Raw genomic sequence first — 7,830 nt, forward strand, 5'->3', positions numbered from 1 at the left:
GGTGTGAAAGAACATTCCATAGGGGAGGAGCTTTGAGGAGCAGAAGGGGTGAGAAAGCATGGGAACTGGACCTGGTTTCAATTGGTGCTCCAGTATTGAACCTAGTGGAGGCTGGAGATTTCATCAGGGACCCTATCGAGGGTGTTCTAGGTGCTTAATGCTAAGATGTTTGGACCAATTACTCTAGTAAAACTCAAACTCATGCATGGGCCAGCTCATGATTCACAAAAAAAAGTTTGTTTTGTAGGTTTACATCTATATCCAAAGCTTAGGCTGAAATGTAAATCAACTATGTCACTAAGACATTATTTGGTTCAATAGACTATGTTGTTTATTTGATGGTTTGCTTATCGCAAATCCATCTCAGTGATGCAAGCATTATAACACAAGCTCCTTAACTCACCCAGGTTGGGCACTTTCAGGATCACTAATCAGTGGGAAGACAAGGGAGGACTTTGCATGGGCTGAGCAGGTGCAGAGTAGATATTATCCAAGTTTTAGGGAAGATTTTATATAGATCATGTATGATCTAGTATGAAGTGTGGGTTTGGCAAATGCGTGAAGGTGACGATACTATAAGGTAGGAGACCAGTTAAAAGAGGATTGTAGGGTACAAGTGAGAAATGCTGAGATCCATAGCAGGGTAGGTTGACAATAAGCCACAGATCCAGAGATATTTAGAAGGCAGAACATTCTCAACTTGGGAATGAAGGAAAAGGAAACATCTGTGATACTAGTTTGGGCTTGGGCAACTGGGCACTATAATGGAATACCATAAAACAAGAGGAATCACAAGTTTATAGAAGAAAATTGAGTTATTTGAGTTATTGTTGGGTTGAGGTGTCACAAGAGATTGCAACACCGAGTAAAAATCAAAAATAGGGGGTTTTTTTAAGTATAAAGTTGAAAACGTCTTGGAAATTTTAAAGAGAAAAGCTGGGCTCTCCCCATTATGCTCAATGTCCCCAATAAATGTCAATATCCAGACTCACTGGCCTCTGAGCTTTCATCTTGTATCCCTGCTGTTGACTAGATGATTTTCCCATTAACTTTTCAACAGGAAGGCCATGTCTGGGGCAGTCTTGACAATAACTATGTCTACTCTCAAAAGAAAGTAATTGTTACTTCCACTGAGCCTTCAGAAATGAGCAGAGAGTAGGAAAAAAATCTGTGGGCCAGTAGAATATTTATTCATAAAGAGCACATATTCATAGAGAATACATATGCATCAAGAAGCAGTCCTTTCCTTAGCCGGTCTTTCTCACTTCCCTTGAACTGGGGGACCCAGTCAGAGACTACAGTAAAGGAGGTAATTTCTAAGCCAAAGCATTGCTTAACCTACAACCATTTCCTCCTTCTTCAGTGTGAGTAGGAAGTTTTCCCCATATGCTTGAATGGTGCAAAATAGGGAGTGAAGGGTGGGTAACATTTGCAAATTTTTTAAAAGATGACAAATAGAACTTTAACATTTAGAATGAATAGAAAACAATCTCATTAGCAGACAGGAAGCTGTGACTTTTTAAGTCTTTGAGGTCTGATTACTTGATAACCTTAGTTTTCTGATAACCTTACACCCATCTCCGCTCAGCGCTTAATCTTCTATGGCAAAACTTCTATCAGGTTTCCTGGATTCCAGAGTTCTTACCCCACCTAAACACTTCAAAGCAAATACCATTTATTACAAAAGGGACTTAGCCCCAGGCTTCATGGCTAGTCTTGAAAAGTCATATATATATAATATTCCTTTCTTATGGGTAAACTGTATCAACACATTTACAAATAGATTTAAGAACCTATGTCTACCTGGAAATATAGAGGGTTTCATCACTCATCAGAAAGATAGTGCTTGGATAAAAAGGGAGCGGGGGAAAGATAGTATTTGGTTAAAATCTGAATTCTATCTGGTTTCTGATGGCTTACTTCAAAATTTCCCAAACTCCAGAAGTTATCTTTGGCTCTGAAAAAGGTTTCTCTTGTTGGTAAAATGCTTTTCTGTGAAACAACAAAAAATGAAGAGCCCCAAAAAGGAACTTTTACAAGCTCAGTTATACAAAATAATCACCAAATACATACTTTAGAAGAAGATGAGCTTGCATCATCGGCAAGGTTATTGTTTAAAGAAGGAGCAAGAGAAACTTGGGGAATTCCCATTCGCACAGCTGAGAGTAGGAAGAATGTACTGAGCTTCCATATATGGTGCTGGCCATTCCACATTTCAAGTCTTAACTTCTCAAGCCAGTGCTGCAACTCCACAAGCTTTTGGGGTTTGCTGACATAATGATTCCCTCCAGGCTGGTGCTGCCTGAGCCTCTGTGCTCCCCACACAGTGAAGAGTGGAGAGGGTGCAGCCGTGCTGTCCCCAGACACCTGAGTTCAGAATACTTTTGCATTTGGCTCTATTTCTGAGCTCTGTGGAAAGCTGGAAGCTCCCCAACTCTCTTTTGGGTTTGGCTTCCTGTCCACATGTTTTCTGGTCTCATGTCATTGTGCATGAAGTAATAGTCCCACATGCGTGCATCGTCACAATGGCAAGGTTCGTGTGGTTCAGGGCAAGTTTTCTAACGAGGACATTTTGGACCTTCCACCAACTCCTTAGGGAAGGCCGTTTGGAACCGGTTATTTATTACTTAACAAGGACAAGGGAGCAAGGACAGCGCGCACTTCTGCAGCAAGACTAACGCCGTTTGTAGGAGACAAATAAAGGACGGCTGCCTAAGAAAAATAAACTTTTACTTTACACATCTGTCTAACTGTATATGTGTGTACAGCATAGAAAAATACCTCCAGTTTACAGTTTAAAAATATCAGTTACTGGTGCAGCAGTTCCCTCTGAATGGCGCTAGTGTTTTACACTGAGGACTGTTATTTTAGTGACTTTTTTTTTTGCAGCAAAATCTGATGAGTTTATGAAGTTTGAGAGCCAGGAAATGCAGCTCAGTTTCTGAACAACTGAGAAAGCCAAGAGAGCGAAGTTCAGTCATCCACTTGCTTTATGGCATGGGCTCGTAAGTGCTAAGTGCAATAACACTAATACAGAGAGAGAAGCCAAACCAAACTTTTAAAGTGCAGCTCTTAAACCATCAAGCTTAACTTCCCGCCATCGTATCAGCAGGTGAAATTCTGGCGCACACCCACACTTGGTTATGGATGATGATGTCAAATCAATGGGCATACGTGCCAAAGTTTTATAGAATTTTAGAACAGGAAAGGATCTGGAGGTCTTCCAATCTTATATTTTATTTTACCAACAGAGAAACTGAGACTCAAGAGCTCTCTCCCTCTCTTTCTCTGAACACACACACATATTTCTGAGTCATGCACTGAGTCACTGCCTACAGAAAATATAGGTCTGGCTTAAGAAAAAGAAAGGGCAGGTGACCCAGAGCTAGGCCAGTGGCCCCCTGATCCATTCAGGTTTGTGTGGCCCAGCTTCAGAGTTGGGGGCCTACAAGTTATCCTGGCTTCCAGAACCATTCAGGGTCCCAAATTAGCTTTTTTTGGCCAAAACTTGAGTAAACTCCAAAACAAACGAAGGATCACTGTGTGACTCGGTCCTGACTTTCCAGCAATGCTCAGTTCATGGAAGTTACCGGGGCCGCATTATAATGAGCGTATGACATGTAGGGGCCTGGGATACAACCCTCGCACTGAGGACCCCTAAGACCTGCCCAGAGAGACAGGTCTTCACTCACCGTGGAGACAGTGGAGACTCCATAGCTAAGTGCTAACTGTGTGGCACAGATTTCAGTTTGTTTCTACTGGCCTCGGGTGCTCACAGGGTCACTTCCAATGTACATTCACTTCGGGAGGTCACGAGGTGCCACGCAGAACTGTAAATACCAACATTTCTATGTCGTCCTGGAACATGCTTAAAAAGTGGACATCTGCGTGATGCTTATAATAATTTGTAATGTTCTCAGAGACATGGACATGGAGAATATAAACAAACTAGAACTCATCTACTCCCAAGAGAGAAGTCAGGGGAGTGATCAAAGGGCCGCCAGGGTTGGGCGTGCCAGATGACAGAGGGTGGCGTAAGCGGGTGGAGGAGTCAGCTTCTGTTGGGAATGGAAAGAGATGTGATAAGAGTGATGTGGGAGAGAAAGTCCTGCAGCAACAAACCAGTGCCAGGGAGGCCCTGCTGCAACAATCCGCCCGTAAGAGGGAAGCTTCTGGAATAGAGGGAAGGACCTGGAACCGCCCACGTGTATCCTGAATCCCCAGGGCCAGTTCAGAACAAGAGGAGATTCCAGGTCTCTACTGAGGGAAACAATCTCCACTCATTACCTCATTATCTCTGAGATTCCCCTCACTGTATACCGGAGGAGTGAAGAGGTAAAAAAATAAAAAATAAATGCTCTAAATAAAATGCTTTAATATTTACATGGGCAGGAGAAATATTTTTTAAATGTAAAGGAGATTTTGAGTTGTTAATATTTGTCATTTTCCTGTTCTTGTATCTTATATTTCTGTATAAGATACGTTATGTATCTTATATTTCCTCTTCTATCTCATATATCATATCCACATTTATATACAATGTGTACATGTTAAAATGGGCTATTTGTGGCAGCAAGATTGCTTCATCAAATACTTAATGCATTAAAATAGGTGTTTCCTCTTATTCAAAATATCTAAGTTGGCTTTAGTCACATTTTTTCAACTGCCATAAATGCAGAATAGAAACAAATTTAACCACCTGCAAATGTTTACATTGCTGTTCATCAAATAATAGCTTGCAGCAACATTAGAAGATTTTATTATCAGCACATTTTCCTTTAACATAGATCTCATCACCTAAAATGAGACCTCACTCAACTTTTAAACCTGGAACACTTTGTAAACTTTTAAAAAGAAACTCTTTTTTAATTATTTTTTATGAAATCCAGTCAAAAGAATAATCTGAAATGAATCTAATGGCTAGTCTTTCCCTTGAAGAGAGAGTCCAATGGAAACTTCTACAAAAGGACTAAATTACCCACAATTCTTCAAGGTTTCTGGCAAGTGATTGTAAAAAAAATCAGGTTGCATGAAATGTGGAGAATATTATTCCTACCAATGTTTGCCCTTGAAGTTGTGAAAGGGCAACATCTGAAAGATAAGAGAAATCATCGATAAAACGCACTGACGGCACTTTTGCGTTTCTCCATTGTAGGTGCCAACGGCCACCAACCATCATCTGAAGAAGGGGAATTTGGCAAATGATATGCAGGTTTTCCAAGACTGAGTCATTACAGAAAACCTTCAAAGGTACTCATATCAAATATTTATCTCTTGAGTAATTGACCCAAGGCGCTAATTAAACCTGAGCACTCCACGTCCCTTGACAAGGGGAACGGGTCACAGATGGGCAATTTCTAAGACACTGAAGAGTCTTGCACCTTCCTGTGGTGTCATCCTTCTTGGGTGAGAGCTAAAAAGGGCCTTCCATGTGGCAGAGCGATTTCATGAACTTAGTCTTCGGGAATGACAAAAGAACCACCTGAAAAATGGGTATCTAAAGAATCACATAACTTCATTAACATGTCATGAGCTGTTCAGGACGCTTAGGGGAACTCGAGGGACAGTGAATGGCAGACCAGCTACCCCCAATCATTGACATTCTCAGGAGTAAGAACTGTACAGTGGTCACCTGTCTTGTTCACAGCTTGCCTTCACAGTTTCTTGCCTTGGCCATGTCGACATTAGTGCCAAGGCTGTTGTGAGGCCAGGGAAAGTTACAGAGAGCCACCTCGGCAATACGAACCTGCTTGCAGAAACATTCTTAGGGATGTTGAGTCACATGATTTTACACCCCCAAGAGTCTTTTCTCAAATGTTAACTTTGAAAGTATTTCCCTTTCACCCCACAACCAAAACTATCCCAATGGGCACTGTTGAGTTTCTCTTGATTTCCAACTGCACCTCTTCAAAATCTTTGCCCTTGGTTTGATTTTATTCAAGCCTTGTATTGGCTCAGGTTGACTTGAAAAAGTCCCCTAATTACGGAAAAGTTCATGAACCTCACACAACACAACAAAACAAAACCTTTAACAAGTCTGGCCTGAATTTCAGGTTTGTCTTTTAAGAATTTAGCCAACTTCTCTTTCTAATACTTAGGGAATTAAACATTGTGTCTTCAAACTACAAATGGCAAGTGATGACAGGAAATGGCTGGAAGTGTATGGGAGACTGCGGTTAGTTCCTTGACAGAAAATCATGATCATTGGCAGTTTTTCCATAATGTGCTGAGCTTTGTCTGCAGGTGGTCTGGGGGGTCACCAGTAATGTATTGGACGCTGGTTATCCACAAGCCCAAAAAACAGGAAGAAGAGATAAGCTGAAGTTTAGGTCTCCTTACTTCAGAACTTTAGACAGGAGAGGAAACAATTCCAAAACAGAAACTAAAACAAGAGACTTGCTTAGAAATAAGGTCAGTGAACAGAGCTGTGATTTCTTAAGAGTTCTTCATCGCCTAGTGTCAGTTTTCTAAACCTTTTCTTTGTGAACCTCTAGCCCAACACATGACTTTTTCTGTAGGAAAGAAAGGAATTGCCCTTCAAAATCGTGCCATTCAAAATGGACTACACAAGAGTCTGGAACACCCTTCATAGTGGAGCTCCCCTATGTCTTCTCAGGAGGTCACTGAAGACCTGATTTCTCAATGCCATCCGCCTTAGTTTCTTCTGTGTGTGGAGAGGCCACTTTTCTGGGATGCCCTGATGTTCATTACCTGGCCAGTCATCTTTCATTTCACACTTTTCTCCCTTCAATGGGTAATTTCACCACTTTAAGCATTATGTGCTTTTCCTTCCTCAGCAAGTCCTTATTTTGAGAAAACAGACATGTGTTTACTCTAATACTGGATCAAGTTGGAATCTCTTGTTCAAATTTAACACACTTGACACCTTTTTTTTTCTTAAAAATCTGTGTGCCTCCTACGAGAACAGACTCCAGTCTGCGTTTTCTGGCTTTGGATTGGAAAATTCAAAGTCCGACCAGCTGCCAGCATCAGAGGTCTCTGCCCCTCCTCATCTCTCCTTTGAGAAGGATTGGATAGGTAGCCGAGTCCCTTCCCACCATCACATCTGTATTCATAGACCTCCAGTCCTCCCAGTGGGTCAGTTCTGTAGAAAGAAATCAGCCTTTCTCTGTGCACACCGACCGTCAGGCTTGTCAAATAACGTCCACTTAATGGGCCTTCGGGTTTCAAAACGCTGCCCTGTGCATTTTTGATTGCCTGTCTGCTCGTGTCATCTGGGTATAAAGTTCTTTCATTTAACATTTTTCCAGCTTTCCAAACTGCTTACCTGCAGTTCATTGAACTTGGCCTCATCTCCAAAATACATAACGCGAAAAACAGAACCAGGAGATGTTACAAGCAAATCTCAGAAGCTGCCCAGGGGCCTCCTGACTGTTTGGCTTCCAGAAGATACTGTCTTGTTCCAAGCAGAAATAGGTTGTGTTCACAGAGAATAAGGCACCAAAAGGACAATTAAATTTCACAGCTTGTGGGGAGATGTTGAGGGTTCTTGTCAAAAATGTTCACACCTGTGGAGCAGACTGCTATTTTTGTGGAGCCTCGTTAGTTGTTGGCTTGAGATACACCTGCCAAAACCTGAATGGCCGCTATTGTACCTTCTGGACTCAAACGTGGCCCTGTCAGACAAGGTTAGGTGTACACAGATGTGTAACCTAGAACAGCGACTGTGTTGTTTGTAAGGAAATTAAGACGTTTCCTAGCCCTGTTGATGCCGATTTGGGATGGAAAATTTTATCCTAAGCCCGCCTTAGCTGTGCCTGCCTGGTACTTTTTCTTTTTTTTTTTTTATGTTACTTTAATTATTTAAGT

The 7,830-nt window shown here is 41.7% G+C and overlaps 1 protein-coding gene across 4 annotated transcripts in view; it reads left to right on the plus strand.

The window, feature by feature from the left end:
• SULF1 (sulfatase 1) overlaps positions 1-7,830 on the plus strand; it is a 146,664-nt gene that overhangs the window by 17,899 nt on the left and 120,935 nt on the right. For all 4 annotated transcript variants that reach the window (XM_015566246.1, XM_006767312.2, XM_015566249.1 and 1 more), the window contains exon 2: positions 5,156-5,250. The gene's annotated coding sequence lies outside the window, so the exon portion shown is untranslated. The remainder of the gene's footprint in view (positions 1-5,155; positions 5,251-7,830) is intronic.

This window comes from Myotis davidii, unplaced genomic scaffold, assembly GCF_000327345.1.
Source record: "Myotis davidii unplaced genomic scaffold, ASM32734v1 scaffold200, whole genome shotgun sequence".
NCBI classification, from domain to species: Eukaryota; Metazoa; Chordata; class Mammalia; order Chiroptera; family Vespertilionidae; genus Myotis; species Myotis davidii.